This window comes from Apodemus sylvaticus, chromosome 4 (assembly GCF_947179515.1).
Source record: "Apodemus sylvaticus chromosome 4, mApoSyl1.1, whole genome shotgun sequence".
In the NCBI taxonomy this organism is placed as follows: Eukaryota; Metazoa; Chordata; class Mammalia; order Rodentia; family Muridae; genus Apodemus; species Apodemus sylvaticus.
The window spans coordinates 156384137-156412033 of record NC_067475.1 but is presented as its reverse complement, the minus strand read 5'-3'; the positions used below and the strand labels follow the sequence as shown (position 1 = coordinate 156412033).

Genomic DNA, 27897 nt, shown 5'->3' with positions numbered 1-27897 from the left:
AAGAATCCGAAAAGCCCCAGAGCTGAAACCATGTTCCAGTTAGAGTGAACCTTATAACTGTGCACCTCTTGGGACACAAAAGGCTGGTCTTATATAGTTGGAGTGATTTGATCTGGGCAGATAAATACCTGGCTATGTTCTTGATGCCTCCAGTCAGTAATCCCCAGGGGAGCCAGATAGCCAGGACTCACAGGGACATTCTTACAATGAGGCCTTTTGTTGCTCCTGTGCTGGGCTCTGAGAAGTCTCATAAATTCCTCTCCAGGATAAGATTTTACTATGTGGTTGCTCTCTCAACTGGCACCAGCTGCTGCTGCTTATTCTATCTTAATTTCTGTTTTAAGAATTTTCTTTGCAGTTCTCATTCAATTGCTGATTGCTGATGCACTATCAGCAGGGACAAGTGGTTTCTTCCAAGACACCACAGACTTGTTACATGAAGCCACCCCTGGGTATAGGCTGACCGAAACGTTTATTTTGGTTAATAAAATGTTTTTTGAAAGAATCATTGTAACTTCAAAGCCAGAGCCAAACAACACATTTTGCTGAATTATTCCAGGGCTCAAAATGGAAATGTAGAGTAGCAAGGAAAAAAGTGATTACTGTTTAATAGTAGCTAGATATTGAATTTGAAGGAAAGCAGAATAGAGAGTATCTTTTATTAGATCAAATCCTGACAGCAGCATTCTGGCATGATGGCCGTGCCTTCTGCATGAGATGACTATGACATCGTCTCAAAGTACAGCCCTAGCAGCTACGTGCCAACCATAATAGATGTGACCTTTCAGTACTGTGGCTACTGGCATGGCTCTGGTGTAACCCTAGATCATCCATTTTTCCATTTGGATGTAGCTGAGACTGACAGGGCAGGTGTTCATCCCAAAGTAACTGATTTATAGTTAGCTTTCCGCCTCTTTCCTACTCGTCTCTTCCAAAACAAGCTTGAAAATCTACGTCTTTTCCCTGCTTCTGCCTAGTACTTGGAGGCAAGAGTAGTCGTAATATTCCTGATGGGTGTGGGAAGCTGATGTAACGGAGCACTTAGCAACACTGTTATCCTATGCTACAACATTAAACTGCAGCCTTTTCCTACAGAAAATGAGATCGGCAGTATATGAAGAGCTAAGTCTGCAGGGCTGTACACCGTCACACCGCTGGGGGTGACTGTCTCGAGCACTGACACGTTCATGTGTTAAAAACACCTAAGGGTCAATTTTGTAATTCAGTGATATGTTGCCACTGACACTACCAGGTCACCTAGCTGCAGAGCTGTACCTAAATCCTTCCACACAATGCCTAGGCCTGACTGGAGAAAGCTTGTTTAGAACTTAATGACCTTCCCATAGCTTTGTGGGGTAAAAACTTGGGCCAGATATCAGTGAATATGGAGAGGGAGAAAATCATATTTGCTGAACCACCTGTTGCAAGGAGGAAAAGTACTTAAAACCTGTCAGGGGCATGCTTCAGATACAGGCCTGCCTCTCTGGAAACTGGATTTAAGTTAGCTTGTGCACTGAACTCATACAAGTCTCAGTTTCATCTTGGACCACCAGAGCTTCTGCACCTTAGTCCTGGTCCTTCAGCCTTTGGTTGGCTTATGTCTCAGCTTTTACTGCTGGCTATCTTAGGATTCAAGCTCCTGATCTGCCTGCCTCCTGTTTGCTAGGGCAACCCGGTTCTCAGGCCAGGAACTTCTTATCCTTTGTGTCCTGGGACTTGTTACATCCCATAATTGAGTTCAGGCAGGCTAAGGGACAGTTTGGACTAGAGGCTGAGCTTTGGCCTAGGAAGAAAACTGTGCACAGGGATTTAAGCCACAGGGGAAAGAGAACAAGCCAACTCGTGCTAGGAACAAGGGGCACGCTGAGCTCTCCAGTGGCCAAAAACTCAAGGGAAAACATCTGCACGAAATAGAAGCGAAGGGAAAGTGGGTACATGTGTCAGATGCTGTGCTTGCAACAGATGTGGTGGCTTACAGCTTCAATTTTTAACTAAGCACAATAGGTATCCTATTCTAATAGGTTCTAAATCTAAAGGGCACGAAATGAAGGGGTACACAGAAAAAAGGAATACAAATAAAAACACTTTTCCTGTCTTCTGTCCCATAGAATCAAAACTGTCACTAATATCTCATCCTTTTCAGAGGTTTTTAATGCACATGCACGGAGATACCTGCATGTACTAATGTTCTTTTCTGATGAATGCAAACAATATTGTATCTTTCAGAAGTTGACATTTGCTTGTAACATTTTCTTTTGTTTGCTTGGTTTCTGTTAAGAATTTTTCTATGCTGTGAGAGTATGTTTTTCTATAATAGCTCATTTTATAAATTATTTAGGCATTTGTTGGTTGTTTAGCCATTCAGAGTCTCTCTAGTCACTGCATACTACGCTGAAGTTAATAGCTCACGATTGAAATTCACTAGCTCCTGCAAGGAAGTGGAAAGGATTCTGCTGATGTGAGGTAAGAGTGTCATATGGATGTGTGTTCCCTAGGAAACCATAGCTAGGGGGAAATTGTACAGAGAACTCTTTCCAACAAGAAGACTGGACAGGGCTCATCTTCTGCAGCTCCACCCCCCAGAACATTCCTTTATAGTGGCGAGGTCCATTCTAATTTCCAGAAAAGGTGCTAAGCTGCAAAGTTTGTTGAGACAATCTTCTGTCCTTTGGGTTTCTTTAAAAGCATCTTCTTCCTGCCACATGCACAGAGTTGAAGAAAGCACACTGTGACAGAAGCAGATGGGGAGAGGCCATTGAGAGACGATCCCAGCTGCCAGGTGCAGAGAGAGACACTAGAGAAAACCTATGGGGACAACAGAGCAGGGAGCCAAGGGCACAGCCGAGGCATCACTGAGTGGCACTCTAGAACTGCTTCTCTGATTGACATGAGGAGCGAACGCGCCTGTTCTGAGTGTACGGCACACCGGTGGGTGCTCAGATCTGCAGCCACGAACACGTTGAAGAAACACATGGACATGGACGACAGCTCCAGAGAAGCTCTCCTCTAACAAACACCGGGTAAGTCAACAGAAAACAACAACAAAAAGCTTTAAAGGCTGGTTTGCAGATGACTGAGCACATTTCATGTGCCTACTCCTTTATAGAAGTTTAAATTTCTTTATTTCAAAAGAAGAAGAAGGAGGAGGAGGAGGAGGAAGAAAGAAAGAAAGAAAGAAAGAAAGAAAGAAAGAAAGAAAGAAAGAAAGAAAGAAAGAAAGAAAGAAAGAAAGGAAGGAAGGAAGGAAGGAAGGAAGGAAGGAAGGAAGGAAGGAAGAAAGAAAGAAAGAAAGAAAGAAAGAAAGAAAGAAAGAAAGAAAGAAAGAAAGACAAAAAACAATACACATGAAAGGCTTAGTAGGGAAGAGCTCTTGATGCTCCTTCAGGAGACCCAAATTCATTTTTCTGCACTCATGTTCCTCCGTGGTTCCTAACTGCCTATAACCCCTGTTCCAGGCAATATGAGACTCTCTTCTAGACTCTAAGAGAGATGCATTCACATCCACATAGCCACCCCCAAACCACATACACATAATTAAAACTAAATAAATCTTTAAAAATACAAAATCTGGGGTGGTGAGTTGGGTCAGGGGTAAAGACACTTGCTGCTGTACCTGAAAATTCAATTCCTATGCCCCACCCCCACCCCCTGCCCGCGTGGTGGAAGAAGAGAATCTTGTCCTCTGACCTTCAGTCTTGTATACACATGCACACTCTAAATAAATATAATTTTAAAACAAAAATTTAAAGTACATATTTTCATTGTTAAAAAATTAGTAAAATATACCTTATTTTTTTTTTTACTGTAGCTTGAAACTAAACATACAATCTGAACCTAGTCACTTTTTGTCAATGACACATTGTGATAAATATCACTTTCTCTGTGAATCTAGAGTGTCTGCATTCAGTGGTTTCTTGGCTCTCTGTGGCACATGGTGTTTCTAGCATTTGCCATGATTCCTGTGACACCATGTGGACTGACTACAGTGCCCATCACCTCTAAGGTTGGGCATGGCATATGTGACATTACACTCTGGGACTGCAGAGATAAAATGTGATTCCACAAAAAGGAACTATGTCCATGTGTGTTTTTCATCACAACTGGAAACTTTAAGATTTAAACCACATTGAACCTTACCATACCAAACTAGTAAGAGTAAATATTCAAGTCTACCAGAGTTAGTCCACAGAACGTGTTACTCTCTGGAGATGGTCCCCTAACACTGCAGTTGTGCAACCAGAAACACATCTTTTTGCCTAATTGGACCTTAATTTCTTTACTTGGGAGTGTGAGTAATGGTGTATAAAGGGCCTGGTGAGCTTTCCTTTGAATGCTGACCAACTAGGTTTCTGGGGATGTTCAAGAACTGTGCACACTCAGCCCTGTCTTTATGGCTACCCCAGTTTATTGTGCACTTAAACAAGAAAACAAGAGCAGTTTGCTACACACAATGGCAACTTCTCTGAAAGGAGTAACCATGCTAAACAAGACTGGCAACTGAAAGGGCAGAACAAACAGGCCATTTATACACAAGGACCTGGAAGAAGGCAGGGCTGAGGGCAGTGACCTGGCAAAGGAGATGTTTCTCCTACCTGTAAGTCTCCTCTACAACACCACATGGCTGACTCCTTGTCATTCAGGTTTTCAGTCTAGTGACCGTCCTCCAAGAGGGTATTGACCTCTTTATTTCTCCTTTTTTGGTCAGATATTTCTTAACATTACCTCAATTTGTTCCTCCAATCGTCTTGTGATTGTGAAAATAATCTTGCTTTCTTTGCAACTTGCTTATTATGTGCTTTTTTTTTTCCGCTTTGGAAAAGAAGGTTAGCTAAAGTCTCACCTGTTTTATTCATGTATTTGACTGGTAAACACACATAAACAACCCTAGAAAGAGGAGAGCATGGTGCACTAACACAACGAGGTGCTGTCTTGTGGAGACCCCTGGGATCCTGGTTCCTGGGTTCTTATGTACAGACCACTTCTCATGTTGGCTCTGGGGTTAGCTACTGGGACACCAGCGAACTGTGCAAGCACAGGCTTGGTATGCACTTGATTAGAAAAAAGTTGAGTCTTGGTAATACTGTTCAGGAGGTTTAGGTGGTAGAGCCTTACTTTGCTAGAGTAGTCTGTCCCTGGGGGCCGATTTGGAGATTAAAGGCCTCACACCTTCTAGCTGTCCCTATGAATTTTGTAATGCATTTGAGGAGGTAAATTCTCACCTCCCTCATGGTACCTCACCTGCAGCTTATTGCCACAATGGACTCTTTTTTTTTTATTTGATATATTTTTTATTTACATTTCAAATGATTTCCCCTTTTCTGGCTCCCCACTCCCTGAAAGTCCCATAAGCCCTCTTCCTTCCCCCTGTTTCCCCATCTACTCCTTCCCACTTCCCTGTTCTGGAATTCCCCTATACTGCTGCACTGAGTCGTTCCAGAACCAGTGGCCACTCCTCCGTTCTTGGACATCATTTAATTTGTGGATTATGTCTTGGGTATTCCAAGTTTCTAGGCTAATATCCACTTATCAGTGAGTGCATACCATGATTCACCTTTTGAGTCTGGGTTACCTCACTTAGTATGATGCTCTCTAGCTCCATCCATTTGTCTAAGAATTTCATGAATTCATTGTTTCTAATGGCTGAATAGTACTCTGTTGTGTAAATATACCACATTTTTTGTATCCATTCCTCTGTTGAGGGACACCTGGGTTCTTTCCAGCTTCTGGCTATTATAAATAGGGCTGTGATGAACATAGTGGAGCATGTGTCCTTATTGCATGCAAGAGAATCCTCTGGATATATGCCCAGGAGTGGTATAGCAGAATCCTCCAGAAGTGTCGTGCCCAGATTTCTGAGGAACTGCCAGACTGATTTCCAAAGTGCTTGTATCATCTTGCAATCCCACTAGCAGTGGAGGAGTGTTCCTCTTTCTCCACATCCTCGCCCCTGGATCTGTAAGTCTAAATAAACCCTTCCTTCTATTAGTTGCTTCTGGGCATGGTGTCCTACTGCAGCAACAGAAAAGTAAGACCATAAGAGCTATTTGCCAATCTCAAGCATGGAAATATAAAACATGGAAAAACTCATCCCCTCAGCCTCCCTTCTCCTTTGCCCTACAGACCACAAAGGCAGAAAACAGTATGGGAAATATTACATTGGTTATTGTTAATGAGAGTACCATTCAACTTCCTCAATAGCACCATGTATTCATTTGTATTCCTTTTTACCCTGATTCTTTAAAATAGGTTCTTATTGGCCAGGCTAACCTTGAACTCATGATCCTATGACTCAGTCTTCCAACTGCTATCCCAGGTGTACGCCACCACACCCTGATCTCATTTCTATTCTTTACTCCATGTATACCTACTACCTAAATGCCTAAAGGTCTCTGTTGTATCCAACCATCAGTATGATTGAATGTGTGAAATTTAATATGAATAACTAATAAATCATATTTATTAGTCAAAAAGAAAAGAAAAGAAAAAAGTTGAGTCATGTGAAGAAACTTGGTCTGGTTCCATCTTTTCTCCATAATGGAATATGGCTGGAAGATCAAGGACCAAGCATCTTAACTGTGTAAGGAAAACTTAGAACTCTCCTTTCCTTCTAGTCCTTCTAACTAAATTTAGCTACAAGACTCAATTTAACTAGATTAAGTCCAGTTAAAAAGAATGGAGTGATCCCCTCACCCCACAGAACTATGGTCAATAAAAATAAAACTTAAGATAATAGGGATTCAGGTGATGTAGCATTTGTAGAAGAACTGGGAAAGAGGTGAGGGAAAGGGGGAGTAATAGGATAAGTTCAAAGAAGTCGATAAGAGCCTTGCGTATGTAAATTCATTCCATATTACAAGACATTAAGAGATTTAAATAGAAAATTATTAGGATCAAAGAAACCAGTTAGGGGGCCATTTCAGTCATCTATTGCCATGAACTAATGCAATATGGGAGAAGATCCCAGCATCGTGTGTCTAGATGAGGACCTTTTGGACTTCAGAGAAGCTTTGATTCCTTTTCTAGAAAAATCATCTCAGGAGCCCAAGCCCCCATTAGAATTTATAATGGCTTCTTTTTTTATTTTATTGATATATTTTTATATACATTTCAAATGATTTCCCCCTTTCTGGGTCCCCACTCCCCGCAAGTCCCATAAGCCCTCTTCCATCCCCCTGTTCTTCCATCCACCCCTTCCCATTTCCCTGTTCTAGAATTCCCCTATACTCTTGCACTGAGTCTTTCCAGAACCAGGGTTATAATGGCTTCTAAAGTTTGAACCCAAGTTTGTACATACTAGGCAAGTTATTTACTACTGATACATCTACAGCAATTGAGCATTCATTTAGGAAGCTGATCAGATTATATGCTTGGGAAATCATAAGAACACGGTAGATATAGCAAATTTCACCCAATGAAAGAGGAGGAGGCAAATCCATCTCATTATGGGAAAAGACTTACTTGTCACCTAGGGCCCCAGATATAAACTCTGAATTTCATAGTCACACAGTTAAATAGTTCATATCATCTCTATCCTTTCCAGATCAGAAAAATGAAGTCGAAATGATCCGTAGAGCTGTGTTCAGGAATTCACAAAGGAAAAGGTGGTAAATTTATTCAGGCTGCCTAAGTAGGGAACTGATTGTGACCAATATATGAGACTGGACAGACCTAGATTGAAAATATGTTGGAATGTTGATGATACAGAACAGACATGATGTGAAAACCCATAGTAGAGTTTAAAAAAAAATCAACTGCGAGGAAAGAAGAGGATATTCCTGGAAAGTGCCCTCCACTTTAGTGACTTCCCCTGTGCTATGTCCTACCCCAAGAAATGTAACCTTCTGTGACAAGCATGACCAAATATGCTTTTGAAGAATGATACCTCTGAAGTCTGTTTTTCATATATACTATTTCTTGAACATACCTTATGGGAAAGAATCTTTAAAGTATACTTTTATTGTACTTTATGGACTAAAGTGAGAGATGTTTTAAGTATCAACCAGTGGCAGAATGGAGAAAGGTGTTGTGTCATTGTTGTATTATGAAGTATAAACAGAATCATGTTCGTCAACAGAGAAAAATCCACAAAACGTAATTAAGAGAAGAGACCTGCATTAGAGAAATGCATATTTTTACATTTCAAAACTGTTAGCAATAAACAAACACCATATAGGGCCTTAATGCCCAGCGATCACATAAACAACACGGTTGAGGAAAGTAACCGGCAAGAACAGGCAACACTGATGGCTACATAGGAAAAATGGAAGGAAAATGGAAGGATCTCACAGATTTTACCGTAGCCGAGAATGACACCACGTTTTGCCTATGGCACTTCTCTGTGACAGCAGAGAGAAAGCCCACCTCATGTCCAGAGGGAGCATGTCCAGGGTTGTTTATGAGCATATGGACATTAAAGGGTTTCTAGAGCCATCTGGGTGAGGTTCTGTTGGGCAGGGTGTGAGGAGAATCTGGTCTGCAGGCTAATTCTATGAATTAGTGACTTCATTCGGGGGACAAGGCCTAGGGAAAGTCAAGTAACTTTTAAAAATAAAACAGCCTAGGCCAGCTAACAGACAAATAAACATGAGAGTCTTTGAGATGCCAATGGTCACAGAAGTACCTTTCTTATTTTACTTAGTGGAGAAGATTTGTGAAAAAGAAGATCCTGAGCCTCAGTTGAAAAGAGAGGTTGTCATGGTTCTAGAAAAGAAGCCTAGCTTTATTAAAGTTATCTTATTTTTGTTATTTGCATAAGAACCTGATAGAAGCAGATGTGATGAGAGGCCACACACTGTGCCAGCCTGTGCACTGTGAGCTCCTATCAGAGGCACATAGCCTGTCTCTCACTTGAACTCCATGGGATATTTTGGGACACGCATATATTTGAAAACAACCCTATCTGGCTCAATCCTGTTTGCTGGTGTTGTACATGACACACTAATGAGTAGACTACATTCCTTGGAGGAACATGGAAAATGAGTACTAATGGTGCATGCAGATTGTGTTTCCTGGTTGTAACATTTTGTAGAAAGAAATAAAATAAACAAAAATCACAAAGGTATGGGAAGAACCACTTGAGTTCTACTAAATCCTTTTTGGTCTTTCACAGTTTTCTAAATCCTTCCTGAAAGATAAAAGATATAAGATTTTTATCCTTTTACTTCCTTTAGCCCTACTTGACATATTGACTAACTTTATTTAATAAAAAATCAAGCTCAGATAGACCTTATCTATAAGATGATAAAATAATAAACATACATTAATGCAAAGTTAACAATACTGACCTTTATCAATTTACAAAGTAATTCAAATTGTTCTCATCATTCAACATTAAAACTAAAAGGAATGAAAGTAGAAGATAGGCAAGTTGGCACACCCAAGTGTAAAATGCAAGGGTTGGCTTCCATCCCTCTTTTTTGCCTTTCCATTTTGTCTTTGTAAATGGCATGCATACCTTTCCCATTTCTTGAAAAACGTGTGTGTGTGTGTGTGTGTGTGTGTGTGTGCGCGCACGCGCGTGTCAGACTGTAGGAAGTGTTCAAGACCACTGCGTCCTCTCTTCTGTAAACCAGGCTGCAAGTGCTGCTTCTCCAGCTATCATGACCCTTAAACTTGCCTTGGTAATACAATGACCACTTCCTGGGAAGGGAAATCTAAAGCTGTGTGGGCAGAAGTTCATGGCATATCATAGAGCAGCAGGGGAGTGAGAGATTCTTAAAATTTCGGTGGCATTAAATGAACACTAAATCCTTCTTTTGACATTTCTGGAAATCACAGGTCTGAAATGAGTCTTAGCAAGCTCAGTACCATATGTTAGCAAGCTGTATTCTTTCTAAAGGCCCTAGACAGGAACTTTTCTTCCGGATTCTAGACGCTATCTGTGTGTCTCAGCTCCAAATCAGTAGCATCGGATTTTTTTCTCCCTCTGTTCCTTATCTTCTTGCAAAAACTCTTCTTACCCTGAGGTCCTTAATTCATCCACACTGTGAATTCCTCTTTCCAGTCCAAGGAAACCTGTGCAAAGGTTCTAGAGATGCCCCCAACCCCATGGACATCTTTGGGGACTACTAGGGAGCAGAGGACACTTGGTCAAGAATTCATAAAACTGTGGTAGAGCTTGGGGATAGAAATAAATATGGTATCCTAAAGAAAATAGGCCAATGAGGGGAAAAAAGATGAAAAGTTTGCATGGTATATTTAGGTTGTGATATTCAAAGGGATTAGCTACATTTTGAGTTGAAAAGATATTTTACTCTAAAAATGTGGTGATAACGTCAAGAACTTGATTCAGAAACATTATGTCCTTTGTATGTACAGGGTCCTGGGTTCAACCCTGGCAATCAACCACTTGAATGACTAAGTAATTGAATGAAATGTGCATGTAATCATGGGAGGGGAGCAGGAAGAGTATGTGATAACTCATATAAAATGATGAATTAACACTTTCACTACTACCATAAATACTATTTTTCTGATCTTTTCTAACTGATTGTAGTGGGTGTAACTTGTTTGTCCATTATTCTAGCAGATATTTTTGGCAACTAATATGTCATACTATTTGAGGAAAATATCAGTGTTAATAACAGAGTCAGATACATGAGAAATAACAAAGACAAAGTGAAAATGTTCGTTTTGCCAATATCATCACCAATAAAACCATTTGTGTGGGCTCCCACCTTAATCCCTCTATGGTACAATAGCGCAGAGGTGAGTCAGTTTGATACTGATACTAGGTTTATTTTATAGGAGCTATTAAGGCTTCAGAGTTTTACTTAGTCACCAGGTTCTCTATTTTGTGGCAAATCCATTGCTACAGTTTAGGGAGAGAACAAAAGGAACCCCCCACCCCAACCCCAAACACTTGTTTCAGGCAGGCCAGAGATTCACTAATAATGAGAAAATTCCAGTTTTAAAAGTTAATTTCACCATGAACACTCTTTCACTGTAAGCTCTGGGACATCATGAGTCAGAGAACAAGCAGAGTGAATAATGCTGTTACACAGCTGAGGAGCATGCCAATCCCTGTAAAAAATGCAGAATCGCACCCAAAGAACTTCTGTAATAGTGGCTCTAACATCTCATCCAAAGGACATCTGTAATAGCGGCTCTAACATCTACTCAGCCCTGCTGTGTAAAGGTCAGCATAATGGGAGTGATTGTCTCTACTCAGCCCTCCTTACTTCAACAGGACATGCAATGTTTTCCTTCTGCCTTTGATGTCTCTCTGAACAGGGCTGTCATCCAGGTCCAGAACGACAGTTTTGGAATTCCCTGTCTTCCTTCTCTTTGTTAGACTCCCAAGCATGAAGACTGCCATTTTTATCTTTAGGGGCCTTCCGGCTCTCCTTCTCTATCCCTTTCCCTTGTTGATATTGGCACTTGCTGCTGACATAAATATGACCTAACTGTCCATGTTACCCAGCTTTTGACATTGGGACTTACGGATGTACACTCACAACCCGACTGGCTGTGCTAGCCCAGCCTCTGTTCACTGTGATCTAGCTCAAGTCTTATTGAGAATACTCATCCTGAAAATTCTAATTACCAATTCTAATTACCTCACTAGCAGTCCAGGAACCTTCTTCAGCTTCTCACAGCCTTGCAAAAAAATGGTAAAGAGTAGCTAGCCCTGGTAAGCACCTTAACTCTACTCTTTTAGAATGCATTGAAAGTTCCTGTCTGTGCTTGATTTTTTTCCAGTAAAACAGGACTTCTCGTCATCTCTAAATCTAGTCTGCATGTTCTTTACACCTTCAGACATTGATATTCATTTTACTTTACTAAACCTAGGAAAACCTGAGACCCCCTCCCATGGCAAGGACAGGCAAGCCCTATTATCTATAATTTCAAATAATTCCAAGACCCTCCATGTATGTCTGAAAACACACCAACAGTATCAAAACCTATAAACACTATTTCCTCTCTATATGTGCATTTATGATAACATTTCTACTTTATTTACCAGACATGAAGTTAGCAAAAGTAAAATACTAGGTTGTCATAACATTGTATGAATTTATTTCACTGTCCTCATTAGTTTTCTTCCTGGAGGTGATGTGTATGATGCAATATGGACAAGAAGTGCTGATCTATAAACTTAGGTCACTATGTGAGAGTCACTTCAGGACAATCCGTGCAATTCCAAGTAGTCAATTTGATACCAAGAAGCCTACTAAGTGGCTAACTGGTGGACTATGTGCACAGCGTAGATTCGCAGAGCTCAGGCTGAGTCTCCTTCCATAGACAGTGAAGTACAAATGAGCAAGAGGTTTTTGTTCGTTTGTTTTCAGCACTGAGAATAATGGACAATTTAAAACTTACAAATGATTAATTTATGGAAATTTCCATTTAGTATTTTGGGACTGCAGTTGGCTATAGGTAATTGAAACTGAGTTCTAGGAGGGAAGCTGCTCGTGAGGGAGACACACACTCTTTATGAAGACATTCGTGAACTTTCTGCTCTCCCAAATTGAAAAATAACTCTCCCTTGCCATGTATTTCAACTATCATCTTTCTGACTCTTTTCACATTGAATCCATAACTATTTTCATGTATGTGTTTCTCTCTCCTCCACATGGCAAGCTTTTACAAATTAGAGACTAAATCTTACCCCTCTTAAGTATCTTGCATTATTCTTCATTTATACTCTGTGTTAGTGTGAATGAATAATTTAATTTTGTTCTTTTATTTCATGATAGATCAATGAAAATAGGAACATATCATTAAGCCCACTCAAAAATAAGGTTCACCTGGATCTAGAATAATGGATTATTCAGGTGAATAAGATGGTACTTGGACGCAATGAGCCAAGAGAAATCTCATCTCTAGAAACCAGCATCTTAGTACACCATTTTCAAGAAAGGGACTAACTCATGGCTCAAGATTCAGTCTAATCTTAGGACCAGAAAACTGAAACCTCCTCACTGGAGAATAAATAAGTTTCAATTTTTAATAGATGACAAACTGTCACAGAGCTGAGGGTATCAAATTATCCCAAGTATTAGCCACACTCTCAAGAGCCAGCGATAGGGGCATGTGGAGAGAGGTGCTGTCACTGGGGCTGGGGCTTGGCCTCTGGTCGTGGTGTTGGTGGCAACACTGCTCATGTCTTTGAAGGCAGCCCTTGCTCTCTCTCATCAGACAAGAGATGGTTGTATCAAGCTCCACCACCTAGGAGCCCTCAGATGATTCGGGGAGGTTGGCAGTAAGCTGGATAGGGCTTCAGAAGAGGACTCCACTTTCCTATGGAGATGCTGATGAACGTTATAGACCAGGGTGATGGGAAAGGTCAGTGTGGCTCTATAAGTGGACCAAAATATCTTAGATCAAAATTACAACATTGAATCAAGAGACAATATTTTATCTTTTATGATAAAAATGGAGGTCTTTGTAACAGGTAAAATTTGAGGGTGTTAAATTTCAGATTATTAAGAACAAATATAGACTCATGAATCAAGAAGGAGCTAGTTTGAACTCACATAAGAGGTGATGAGAGGTGAGATTACATAACGCAGAAACTTTGCCTGACTTGATAAACCTCTGTGACTTAAGAAAGAGAACCCTGTCTGGCTATGCCTAGCCTCCTTAATATTATTACGGGAAAAGGAATTTCTCACATTGCAAGCTGGGGAAGCCAAATATGGTCTTCCTGCAGCATTCTGCACTTGACTTTACACAGGGCTTTTGCTTCCAAAGAAAGTTTCAGAGAGTTGGGGTGGGGGATGACTTTGTGTACTTGTGTTTTATTATAGATAAATTTGTTGAAAGTTAATCTACTTCTAATATTATTTTAAAGTCATTACTTAACTTTCAGTATAATCTTATTACTTTGTTTCTAAGCAGAGGGTAAAGAACTGAGACCATACAGTTGGATAATAACTAAGATATTAGGAAAGATGGCAGTGTGGTTGTGCTCCCATGAACCCTCTTCCAGTCAATATTCCACGTGAAAGATTCAGACCGTAGAACAAGGTCAATGAACCTCCACAATACAGTTTTGAAACCTCATTGCTTCAGACTCAGGCAAAAGCTAGGGACTCCTGAATGAGTGGAGGGTAACGTGCTAGCTGGGGAGAAACTCAAAGCTCCAAATCCCATAGGGGGTCCAAACATGTAAACAAAGGATATTCTTCAGCTGGAGGAAAATTCATCTCTCAGTTGCTAGTGAAAGCTCTAGCAGCCCTTGAGAAAAACTGCAAGCATGAGTTGAGGTGATGCTTATCCACACTGCTGAGAACTGGAAGTGCTTACTATCCCATTCCTTGCCAGTAATATCAGGACATCAGTTTCTGCTCAGAGTCAGGGAAGCTTTTTGATTCTTAGGTAGAATTTTCAATGACAACCAGAGGAGAAATGGTAATCTGAGTGGTCCAGGAAATGCAAACTGAAACTATGGAAGATGCCAGAGGCAGGGAAAATTGAAAGTTGGTATTATTCTGTGTGAAAATATAAAGCACAAAACAATCACTTTGCAGAAGGTATCTTAATTATAAATGCACACAGAATAAGACCACCACACTTCATTTTTAGAAGTTCACTTAAAACTTTTTTAAAATTGAGATAAATATGTTATAATGCTAACTGGAGAGCAGGCATTCAGTAATCTAACAGGGTATGGATGTAGTAATGTAACTGTGATTCTGACATGCTAAATGTAAAAGGTTAATTTCTAAGTAATAACATACAATGGTCGTGAATTTATGTATGAAGCTTTTCTTCACATATGTTTATGCACTCAGTGAAAAGGCAGTCTACAGACAGGTACAGTCAGGTACCATAACCCTGAGAAGTCCATTATTAGAAGGGAGGAAAGACTACCAAACTTTACCTGATTTACACCTGAGTTGTATAAGGGTTACAATTAATGTATATTTGAAATATTTATATATTTTTCTCAAAAGTCATATTTAATAACATGAGAAAAATAGGTTTTACAGGATTTTTTTTTATATCTACTGATGTCTGTTCAGCAGTCATGAAAGTTTTTGAATACTTCTTTGCTGTCTGATAAAACTGAAAAATTCCTAACCCTGACAAGCACATGGAGAAGAATTTTTTTATTCTTTCTACATGATGATGACGCCTTTGGGAGATTAAAAAAGTATTTGTTTGGATAAACATCTGAGGCTTGGAGAAACCAAAGGATTAGTCTCACTGAATGGCATGACGTAAGAAACTAAAACATTCAAGCTGAGTGATTGGAGAATGAAACCTCAGGGTCATCTCTGAGGTATGACACCTTTTACCATGTGCCACCAGACATCAGTGTGAATTGGAACCACCTGGCGTGCTGTGAAAACCTGATGCTCCACCTCATCGTCACCACTAGGGACTTGGTGAAGAGGTCTGGGGTCAAAGCTGGAAATATGTACCTGTACCTAGTGTCCCAGGAAAGTTGGTGATGCTGGCCTAAGGGTAATACTCAGAACCATTGCTTTAAAATATTTTATCCCCTTTGTCAGAACTATCTGAGGTTTCCAGAAGCAAGCCTCCATGACACAAAGGTCTCTACTGTTAGCATGGTCCCAGAGCAAAGTGTTTCAAACATGAGGTTCTAGATGTGTCAGTATTCACAGGCCATCTTGCTTGGAAATCAAATCAGACTTTCTTTGTAGACCAGTACCATTCCCCTGGAGTAGCTTCAGAGAAAGCCTCTGTAGGTCATAAGGTGTCTACAGGAAGGATAGAAAAGTTTTGCCTTTAGTTTGGGTTTGATGCCATTTCCTGAGACCTAAGAATATTTCCAAGCAAAGTAGCCTCCTCCTGTCCCATGGCCTTAAATCATACTTGTTGCGCTCTTCCCATTCTATTATATTGTACATCAAAATTGCATGGCCATTATAGATATACTTCCAAAGTGTATGTTTACTTTGTGAAACTGATTGCTTTAGGAAAAGCAGAGGTCAGAATTGCAGTTGGTTGGCAGATCTGAGAAAATGAAGTTTGCCCTCCTCACTCCTTGCTCATATCAGATTTCATCTTGCTCACTTCTCCAAATTTGCCTTTCTTAGTGCTGTCCCTTGGCTATTCTACTGTGCAGAGTACGCAGCTTGCCTGGCATCTTTCTGACTCCCCCCGCCCACCAACTAAACCCCTTGACTTTGAGTATTTAACCATCTGGATACAAATTCACAGCAACTTCTCAAAGGAAACAACTTTAAAAGATAATTTCTTCTAATTTAATCTATTTTACATGGAGATTTTAAACTTAAAATCCCTTTATGTAAGCAAAGATATTTCTAGCACTGGACTGTCAGAGTCAGTTACAGTCCAGGCAGATAGTCTTGGAGTACTTTGTTTCCCAGCACCTCTCACTGTAGTACATCAATTTAAGATGCTTGTGAGGGTATGAGCAATGCTCTCCTTTGAAAGACTCCACACAATTCCTCCCTAAGAGGGAGTGAATATGACCCTGCACAGTAAAAGACTCCTCTTTATGTTGCTACCGCAATACTTGAACTCATGTTAGCCTATTTCATACAGACTAGAAGTAACATTTACTAATGGTTAAGAAGCCCTTTGGGAATTCCCCGGCATGCAATAAAGACACATGCTCCATTATGTTCATAGCAGCTTTATTTATAAGAGCCAAAAGCTGGAAAGAACCCAGATGCCCCTCAAAGGAGGAATGGATTCAGAAAATGTGGTATATTTACACAATGGAATACTACTCAGCAATTAGAAACAATGAATTCACAAAATTTTTTGGCAAATGATTTGATCTGGAAAATATCATCCTAAGTGAGGTAACCCAATCACAAAAGAATACACATGGAATGCAATCTCTGATAAGTGGATATTAATTAGCCCAGAAGCCCTGAATACCCAAGGCACAAATTGTATAACAAATGACTCCCATGAAGAAGTATGGAGAGGGTCCTGATCCTGGAAAGGATTGATCTAGCATTGGAAGGGAATATAAGGACAGAGAAAAAGGGGGGAGGTGATTGGAGAAGGGATGGAGAGAAGAAGGTTTATGGGACATATAGGGAGGGGGGATCCGGGAAAGGGGAAATCATTTGGAATCTAAACAAAGAATATAGAAAATAAAAATATTTTAAAAAAAAAAGAAAGAAAGATACCAATTTAAAAAAAAGAGAGAAAAGAAAACTCTAGCTCCTTCATTGGGTACCCTGTGTTTAGTTCAATGGGTGGACAGCACAGGGTCCCCAACAGAGGAGCTATTGAAAGGACCCAAAGAGCTCAAGGGGTTTGTAGCCCCATAGAAGGAACAACAATGTGAACTACCCAGTATCCCCAGAGCTCCCAGGCACTAAACCACCAACTAAAGAGTACACATGGATAGACCCATGGCTCCAAATACATATGCAGCAGAGGATGGCATTGTTGGACATCAAAAGGAGGAGAGACCCTTGGTCCTGAGAAGGCTGGACTCTCCAGTATAGGGGAATTCCAGGATAGTGAGCAGGGGGAAGGGGAGGGGTTAGGGGATTTTTGGGGGGAAATCAGGAAAGAAAACATTTGACATGTAAATAAAGAATATATTTAATAAAAAAAAGAAAACTGAAAAAAAAAGAAGCCCTTTGGTTCTAGCTCTGTAAGTAGAGAACATGGTTAAGGTTCAGCAAATAGCCAAATGAAACACGGATAAGTTAAGTTCTGGGGTTTTCTGGCTAGATCAGGGTAGGACTCTAGCCTACCATTTCTGATAGAGAAATAATAGGGTACCACCCTTTTGTATCAGGCCTAGACATCTAGCTGCCTGGCTGGCTAGACTGTTTTATAAAACTAGCTTTCTTATTATCTATAATTTAAAAGTCAATCAGGTTTTCTATTTCTTATATTACATTTATTATGAAAATATAAATATGTTTATTTATACTGATTCCCTTGCCTTTGAAAAATCTAAGACCATCTTAGCTTTGGCAATTGGAAACACAGAAATTAGTTTTGCTCAGACTACATTAGATATCTGGGGGATAAAAATGGTAGTGACCGTGACCATCAGGGGACAGTTCAGGGGAAGTCACATCAAGCCTCTAGACTCAAAAATGTCCTTAGCAGGACAAAAACAGTTTTCTGGGCAGTCCTCTATTTTAATCTTTTTAAACAAGGGGATCTGGAGCCCCTCAGTTACCTGTGAGGAGGGGGAACTGTTGCAGGCAGACAGCAAAACATTCTGCCTCACTTCTAGAAGCACAGGACTCAGTAAAAATTGCCCAGGTTCCCTCTGGCTTGACCTAGCTAGGAAAGGAGAAATTTTTCTCTATACAGACTAAATATAAAGTAACCTCAACTTTCTGAAAACAATAATTACTGTCAAATTTATGACAATCTTGATGGTGGGCTCAGTGGATAAAAGTAGTTGTCACAGATTCTTGACAACCTGTGTTTGATTTCTGCAGCACACAGGGTGGAAGGTGAGAACCAGCTCTTAACAGCTATCCTCTGACCCCTCCTTATAGCACAGGCATAAACCCCTACTGCACACAAAAGTAAGCAAATTCATGCAATAAAATATTTAAAAATGTATGAAACTCTGTATTACTGCTCTGTAAGTATGCACTGTCACTCATGAGTTGCTTTCTTTCTTTTCTCAGTCAATACTTGTTTTTATTGATTTTGCATAAATTATTTTAACTTGACCTACATGGAAGATGCATATTTTCAAATTTCTTTTAATCAGATAAAAACACAAATGTATAAATGATGTATAAAATGTTCTTTATGTCTACTCAGGAACTTGTCACAATTTTCTTTCATAGAGAACTTCATAAGAGATTTTTTTTCTACTTCTATCACGTTTACTGTTCTAAATAGATTTTAAAAACTGGTGAGTGCATATTACATTTAGCTTCAGAAGATAGCATGTATATGTAAGAGGCATTTGACTACTATAAATTATTTTGGTGACTTAAAAAATGTCAACATTGGGTTGTATATTTTAAAATAAATTTTATTACTTTAACAGAAAAAATAATTAAAAATAAACAAAATAAAAAATGTTCATAGCTGTTACATTTATGTTTTCATACTAATCTAGGTACTCTAGGAACTTTTAGTTTGGGTCATAATTTTATCATCTTTGCATGTCTGGATCTAGACCCAACTAGAATGAGTGCACTTTCTAGAAAATGAAGGGTTTCCTGACACACAGACAGCTACCATCCCCAGTGTTTAAATTCTATGGCAGTGTTCAGAAAGGTCCCACCCAATGCAAATATTTTTTCTAGAGCCTTTTCCATGGGCATACTATAATTTATAACTTTATGAGAAAAATAAAATCATTTTCTGAGCACACGTGAAGCTGCTTCAGGGAATGAGAACAATAAAGATTTTACCACATTGATAAGAATTTCATTGCATTTAGTAGATTATGGAGCAGAAAGACTCTGACAATGGTCTTCAGTTCCTCTTCAGTGAGTGGTGCCCCAGGGATTACTATAGTCACAAGTATGTGTCCCTGGCTTTTAGAGATATTCTTACATACCACAGCAGTCATAAAATACTGACTGTGTGTTTGCCCACGAGATGTTGTAGATAAAATTATGCAGTAGAGAAGTATACAAACAGGTAAGAGTGAATGGCATGTCTAAGTGTAGATTACAGTATAACATGTATGCTTTCAGAAGACCTTCAAGAGAATCCTGGAGACACGCCTTCCATTCTCCTTGGTTTATAAGATCATGAGGTCTGAATTCAATTGACTATTTCTTACCCCAATAGAATTTCATCCTCCACTTAAATCTGTTGAGTATACCTGAGTGTTTTGGGTGATGATCTCAAAAAATACATCTGTCAACAATAAGGTAGGTATTATAAGATCACAAATTAAAGCCTCCTGGAAGACAGCAGGCATTGTCTATGCTGTGGAAGAACAGAAAACTGTTTATTCTGTCAGGGATATAGAATGGCCCAGCCATGATGCAAATTGGAAGGTAATTCCTCACATTTTAACCAAGATTATCACTTTGCAGTAACCATTCTACTTTTTGAAATGTACATAAAATAACATTGAGCCTAGTCTCAGAGAGATATTAATGTATACGCATCCACAGCAGTGGCACAATTCAGTGACCGTTGCCATATACATAGGCAATTGAAGTGTGGTCTATCTACACAGAAGGCCTTTGAAAGGAAGAAATGCGCCTCAGCATGTGGTTAGCAAAATAAGCCTGATCCCAATGAACAAACACTAGCACTGGTCACATGAGGACTTAAAATGATCACATTCACAGAGAGAGGAAGCACAGTAGTCACTGGAGTCTGGACAAACAAAGAGCTGGTAGTTGTTTAGTGAGTAGTCTTCTGGTTGGCCAAGTGAGGATTCTGCAGAACAATGGTGCCAAGTGTCCAATAGTATCATCAGTATACATCATGACACAGTTATGTGTGCCTAACTAGATGTGTTTCACTTAGCAAATTCCATTTTATCACAAAAGTATGAAAATCAAAAATAAAAGTTAGTCTCTGTGTACCATATATAGATCCCATTAAAGCTAGATAAATAATATTCTCAACCCATCTTCCTGCATTATGAGCCCAGCAATCCCTGTAGCCCCTGGAACTTTATCTGACACAGGAAACACAGTTGTTTGCAGTCAAACTAGAAGGATAATGTCATTGACTATATCTGGGAATATTTTCCAAATTTTATATAAGTATATACCAGTATAAATACATCTCTGGGCCCCTATAGGACTATGGAAGTAGACCAGAGTAAAGAGTACTTGGGCTTAAACTGTATTTCAGAATAACTGCTCTCTGCTGAAGTCTGTTTGCTTTTGATATTCTAGTTTTCAACCCTAGATAGTCTTGAAGCACTGAAGTAGGGCGAGGAGAATCAGTACCTGGAGAGAAAGGAGCAGAGGCAGCTCTGCTGACTAGGCCATAGAGTAAAAAAGGGCTCTTCAAGCTCATGCTGGCCTTTATTGCAATGCATGGTCTTCTTTTATGATTTTATTAGCACTTTCAGAAAATTAACACCACCTCCTTTGACTCCCAACACAGGTAACTTTGTGTCTGGCCCACCTGCCTTACTGACCAGTGTTGATACATTTTTTTCTTCCCTCCATCTTTCCTTTTTTCCTTTCTCCCTTCCTCCCTTTCTCCTTCTGTTCTCTTTCTTTTGTTTTTTTCTCTTCATTTTTTTTCTTTTTCCTTCCTAACTTGTTTCTTTTGAAGAAAATAATGTTTGCAACAAATGCTCTAAACAAACAGAAAAGTTAAAATAAACTCTGGCAAGAATGGTCTGAAAACAAAACAGGGTGCTAGAGAGATGGCTTTGTAGCTAAGAGGACTTGTTTTGGTAGAGGACCCAGGTTTGATTACCAGCACCAACAAGTTGGCTCACAACTGTCTATACTTCAGTTCTTGATGATCACAAGCACTGGGCACATACACATACATTTAGGCAAACCCTCACATATATAAAACAAATAAGTCTAGCAAAAAAAGCAAAAAAAGATTAAAACATTTTCATGGAAACCTCATGTGCTCTAAATGAGCCCTGTGTTCTGACTGAGAGAGAAGAAAGAATGCTCAGTTAAGATGGAGGATGAAAGACTGGTTCTAAGACCCCACAGAGACTGTACAGAGATACTGTGTGCACTTGCCAACACAATCTTCAAAACAGAGTGGTAGGAGAAGGTTAGTTGCCATGCAATGAACTTGAACTTGATGCACATTTACATAATGCTGTAAAACAAAGCATTCAATGGATAGTGCTTATCCACTGAATTGCAGGAAACGATCAATAAAATAATAATATGATTGCTATTATACCAGATTGAAAGGTATAAAAGGCTTACAGGGTCCAATAATAAAAAGAAATGTTAAATTTAAAGAACATGAATGTAAATAGTTTTCATTGAGTGTGACTGAAAATTGGGTAAAGGTCTGCCAGATGTGGAAGGCTGTCATTTGAGGACAGTGTGTCACATGCCACCCTTTGTCTCAAGCCAGTCACTGTGGACTTCCGTTGTCACAACTAGGTCTCTGACCCTCTCTAATGTGTTTTATCGACACTTCACCCTTGGCCATGATTCTCAGTGCAGTAACCCCACTATATGGTCATAAGTGCCTTCTGTTTGTTTGAGTAAGTGACTTTGCAGTCCTAGAAGAAGGGATAGATATTTAAAGGAATGTTAAACCGATAAAGTTTGTGTTTATGTTAAGTTCAAAAATGCAATGTTTATAGTCATTGAAGTAAGCCATCGAGGTTTGTGATAGGACTGGACATGCAAAACAGAACCCAAGATATTATAAAATCAGATGAATGAGAGCAAGTGGGATGGCTCAGCAGGTTAAGGCACTTGCCACCAATCCTGATGACCCGAGTTGGCTCCCTGGGAGGACCTTCATGATAGAAGAGCAGCTGTAAGTTGTCTCTGATTTCCATATGTGTGCTATGACATGCTCCACTTCTCATATAAACATTACAGAAAGGAGAGTGCTTTAAAAAGACACTTGGATGCATTGAACATATGGTTTTCGTTTTTAAAGAACAACATGGTTTCTTGTCTCTACATAGTGCTAGAAGGAATGAGAGATCAGGTTAATGAATATATTGATTTGTTTTCTTTTGACTTTTTAAGACAAGTCCTCATTGTATATTTTAGGTAAGCATTGAATCTGTCTCAGCCTCCTAAATGTAAGGATCATAAAAGTGCCACACAGCATGGGAATTGGTCTGTTTTAGAAACACTGCTTTTATTATTAACATCTCTTTGCCAATTTCAAGTTTGTGAAAGACTAACTTGAAAAAAACATCTAGGATGCTTGAGAAATTCAGATAGACTAAGTTTTTAGTTGATATAGTTTATGGTATTTAAAGAAACTTTAAAAAGTCAATTAGTTACATAATTTAGGAAAATGAATGTAGAATTAACCAAGAAACACATGTAACTAATAAATCCTATCCCCCTCCCATTTCAACATTTATACTTGTTAAACATAAAAGCTTTGGAAAAACAAGTTAATGTTTGTAACTTTCAGTTGGAACTCTGTTTTATAAGATCTCTTTGATAGAGATGTGCATAAGAATGTCTGTCTAGGTATAAAATAGAAGAACTCTGTGTTACTTACAACTTCAGAGGAGGCTGCTGGCCAAGTCACCCAGTAAGTCCCTCTTGAGGATGGGTATAGCAATGTGAAACAGTAGGACACAACTTATATACAACAGGAAGGGTGTTGGTAACTATGGGCCCAGATGGACTGATTAATAATAATCTTGGTGGGTTGTGGGGCCCAAGGACTGCCCCAAGTTGTCAGTTGACTGGCATCAGAATGATTAGGGTATGTCTATAGTGGGCCCCAGAACATGGGACCCTGATAAGAGAAGCAGTTAGGGTGTGGACTTAATCAACTGTTTAAGAAAGGAAAATGTCCAGCCATTGCCACTGTCTCAAAACCACTTCATGACAGTACAGAAGAAGAAGAAAAAAACATACACCACCTTATGTAATTATTATGTTTGTATATCTAAATATTAAACTCAAATACTTGGGGGATATTTGAGTGGTTTGAGCAGAAGACACTGCTAGAGTATATGGAAATACTTTCTATATTTCCTAGCTTGATGGAAAGGCAATAACTTTTATCACTTTTGAATAGATGAGAACAGAGACATTCTAATATGACAGGAAGAGAAAAAGACTGGGTAGAAACAGAAAGTGCCCAAGGCTTGACTTGAGTTGGTTTTGGTATTTGCTTGGTATCGAAGGCCAGTAAGTCAAGTGAGATACCAACATCTTGTTTAAATAACAGGTTTTACCCAGAATTACAGAGAAAGCTAAAGGTACTAGTTTGGTCCAAACTTTGTTAGAGTGGACCCTTGATTGGTGGTGGTGTTAAGCTATAAACAAGAACAATTAATGTTACATATACCAGCTGAACTAGCTAGTAGAGAACTCATGACAAACATTTTGTTGACTCTGAATTTTCTGACCTTCACGAAGCAGTACAGGAGCCGCTGGCATTTGGTGGATTAGCACTGTTGACTTTCGATGTTGGGTTAGAACAATGGCTCCTGTGGCCATGGTGGCATGTGCCCAGGCAAGAGTGAGAAGCACTGTTTCAGGTCTGGAACACTGGTGACAGCTGGACAGGTAGGGGAGAAATGATTGCTATTATATTTGTGGGAAGGCAAGAGACAACAGAGTATGTTCATGTGACTTTAGGTTTGAGGGTGCAGGAAGGACATTGTGGGGAAATGTGTAATCTTGCTATGGGGCCACAGCATAGTGTGCTATTGTCTTTGGGTTGGAAGATAGTATCAAAAAATATGTATGAAGGATGAAAATGTAGGAGCCAAAGCTTTTTGTGATTACTGTCAGGGTCCTCCTATTGGAGGAAATATGAGGTTCCCTAGATTCAGGATGGTGATGTTTTGAAAGAAGTATTAATTTCTCAATATATTTTGTCTCTAGGGTAATTATCATCTTGGTTGATGTGTAGTGTGTGACATATAGGATATTAATAGATGTAACAACTACATATGTGTGTATATTTTGGATATCTGTGTTTATGGCAATAAGTTTTGATGCTATTGTGTGTATAGGCCTTTAGAATGCAAAAGGGCAAGGTGCTTTTAAGGGAGACTGTGGAAGGCATAGGAGATATTACAGTGAGGAAGGCAGTGAAGAATAAAGGGGATAATTTGAACAGTTAAAGGCCACAAAACTTGCCCTGTGACACCAGAAAGGCACACACTTTGCAATCTTTGATATGCATACCCATTAGATAGAAGAAGGAGCTGATAGTAGCAGGAGTCTACATCTTAGCAGCAGTATGGAAACATTACATGTGGTCCCATTGAGGCTTAGTCTTACTATGATGTTCAGTTGTGGTCACACAGAGCAAAATGTAGATCCTGCACACGATCACAGGACAAACTTAATTTGTTGGACAAATTGCAATGTCTGGAAACATACCCTGTTGGTGGCTCCCACCTTTTAAATAAAACAGAACTCAGTAATCTGATGGGCCACTGACAGTTTAGGTCCTCCTGTGGTGGTGAGGCTTCCCAAAGTCTAGTGGAGTTCATATTTCTGGTAACTGGAGACATGACAAATTCCTCCCTAAAGATTAGTGTTTAGCCTGGTTCTGAGTAACTACTTTCTACATAGAAACAATGTGTAATATAATTTTGTGGCACATGATGTTACATCAGTCATTATGTAGAAGCAGAAACATTTGTAGAATCAAAATGCAGAAATCTGGTTTGTCTTCACAGTTGTAGGTTTGTATACTCAGGTATAGTTGTTAACAACTCTAAGTAAATCAAATGGTAGAGCCCGGTTGATAGTTTTAGTCTCAGTCATGAGTAGGTGAAACTAAATGTTCTCAGCAGTTCAAGGTTTTTGTGCATGAGTGATGGGAAGTTAGGCTATACTCAAGACACACAGTTCACAGAGTGTGATATGTGTGTGTATGCTCAGTAGGATGTTAGAATGTTTGCCTGTTAAACTTTCTCTGGTTGAGGTTGGAACTCTTACAGAATACAGGTGATTCAGTCCATCAGTTACCAGGGGTTTTTTCTCAGGTGGTGATGGCTGGTGATAGGCAAGTCTTCGAAAAAATTTGTTTGCAGGGCTTGCAATAGCCAAATGCAGTGGTCACAGAATTTGCTATTTCTTGTTGAAACAAGGCTTTTATTTGGAAAAATTGAGCCTCTAAATCACATAAAAATTAAAGCATGCAGACCAAAGTCCAGCATGGAGCTGTGTGTTTACATCATGTAACATTTTATTGTTTGGTACTTCCTTTCTTCTGATGGGAATTTTCAGCAAGGGAAGGTTACTGAGTCTTACAGTAATGTAGTGATTGTTTTGTTTTTTCTTTTTGTCTTAATTTTGAAAAGGGGTCTTCTATGTAGCTTAAGTGGCCTCAGACTCACAAAAAAACCTCTTGCCTTAGTTTCACAAGTTCTGGTACTACAGGCACAAGCCACCATGCCAGGCTTCCACCATTTTGTGAAAAATTCCCTGGAGGGAAATTCCCTGAAGGGAAAAATTCCCTTCTGGTTTTTTTGAGAATTAAGTGAGGAAGTCAGATTAAACATCCATCCCTTACAACATGAAAAATAAGGGAATTTTGGGATTGAAGGAAATTTAGGCTCAAGTGAGTCCAATAGCAAGTGGGTACAGTCTAGTCTGTAGGGTTGCACATTATCACTGCGTTAACTTGATCACTGATGAGCCCCTGTGATGGTTAATTTTGGGTAAGTGTCAACTTGATTAGATAAGGATCTAATAAGACATGCCTATGGGGGTTGTCTATAAGAATATTTCCTGAAGCTTCCTCACTTCCAGATATTCTTTATAGTATTGGAAGTTTCTGTATAAGGTGCTATGGGGAAGTCACTAGCAGTCTTACAGACCCATGAACTCTGTAAACTACAATAATGACTGATGTAGCAAGACAGGCCCCTGGGTGCAGTAGCAGCATGACTGTTGTGGGGTGTGTGTGACTAACTGCTTTCCAGTTGGTTTTAAGGCCCACTGCACAAAAGGAAATGCATACACTGTACTGTAAGTCTGGCCAAGAATCCATGGCTGCGGTATTCATGAGCCTCAGAATGTACAGCTACTATTCTGAAAAATGAAAAAAAAAAGCATCAAGCTAATCTTTAAATCCTTATTTCCCTCATAGATTAATGCAGTTCTCTAGTCTCATCAGACAAGTTTCTTTGTGCAGTAGACAGTGGTGACTGCAGAAACTCACAACTGATCAGTGTGTAAAATCAGTGGAATTCTTAGCTACAAATGAGACTTCTGTATCACCTCAAATCTCAGGGATCATCAAAGGGGATGAGGTAGAAATATTGTAAGATCTAGAAGTTGGGGAGGACTGAACAAAACAGAGTCATCTGGACATGGCAGGGCCACTACATGCATGAACTCACAAAACTGTGACTTCCTACATAAGATCTGCACACAAGCCTCCCAACATTCCAGCATGGAGAAGAAACTGTAAGCTTCTACACCTAACTAAAGGCCTATGGACTGTTTAGGGCTTCTGGTGGAGGGACTGTCGGTTTACTTTACGAATGTGACCCTTGCTTAGTTGACTGTGATACAGAGAATAGCTTCTTATATGGAGCGTATGGACAGCACATATTGTTCTCAGTGGGTACAAAAAAGAAGACACAAAGTTTGGAGTTGGTAAGGAGGTGTGGATGGATTTGGAAGGAGCTAAGGGGAAGAGCGGGCAGTGAATATGATCAAATTACATTGTATAACGTATTTGAAGAATTGCCAAATTATTAAATTAAAATACATCTTATAATTGAATATTTCCTGGAAGAATTGACTGAGAGACAAAGGTCTTCTCCTAGAGTGAGCATCAGTTTCACTGATGACTGAGGGAAAAGTTGCTGATTTTGCCTGTCTGCTCTCACTCCAGTGGGTGAGTGCATCTGCTTTGTGCTATCTGTTGCCATCATTTTTTACACTGGGCTCAAGTTTCTTTTTTCTTCTACTGTGGACTGAAGACCAGTGGCTCTCCAGGAATTGCCACACCACTTCCAGTAGGATCTGTGTGACAAGTTCCACAGACTGAGGCGACTGAACTCCTGAAACAGGTTGTAGAACTCTTCACCAGAGAAAAATCATTGAGCCATAGTTCTCTTGGCAACTTATCTGTTTTATGTTTTATGTTCCTTTTCTAACTTATGAAATGTTTCTGATAGCCTAGGCTAAGATCTCAAGCAAGTATTATGCCCACAAAACCATCCCTTGAGATGAGACCTCATCTCCAGGAAAACCAACAGTTCACTAATAAATCATCTGTAAAATAATATTGATAAATATAAACTTTCCCAATAATAATATTTTCTATGTCATAAGAAGTAGGTTTTGGTATATTGTTTAAGAAAGCCTTAAATAAAAATAACTAAAATAGTTTATATTTATGCTTTGAAGATTTACAGAAAAA

At 39.5% G+C, this 27897-nt stretch overlaps 1 protein-coding gene across 1 annotated transcript in view; it reads right to left on the bottom strand.

Moving 5' to 3' along the window:
* Positions 1 to 23159, bottom strand: part of Ca1 (carbonic anhydrase 1) — a 40491-nt gene extending 17332 nt beyond the window's left edge. Inside the window, exon 1 of the mRNA XM_052180810.1 lies at positions 23047 to 23159. The gene's annotated coding sequence lies outside the window, so the exon portion shown is untranslated. The remainder of the gene's footprint in view (positions 1 to 23046) is intronic.
* Positions 23160 to 27897: the final 4738 nt, after the last annotated feature.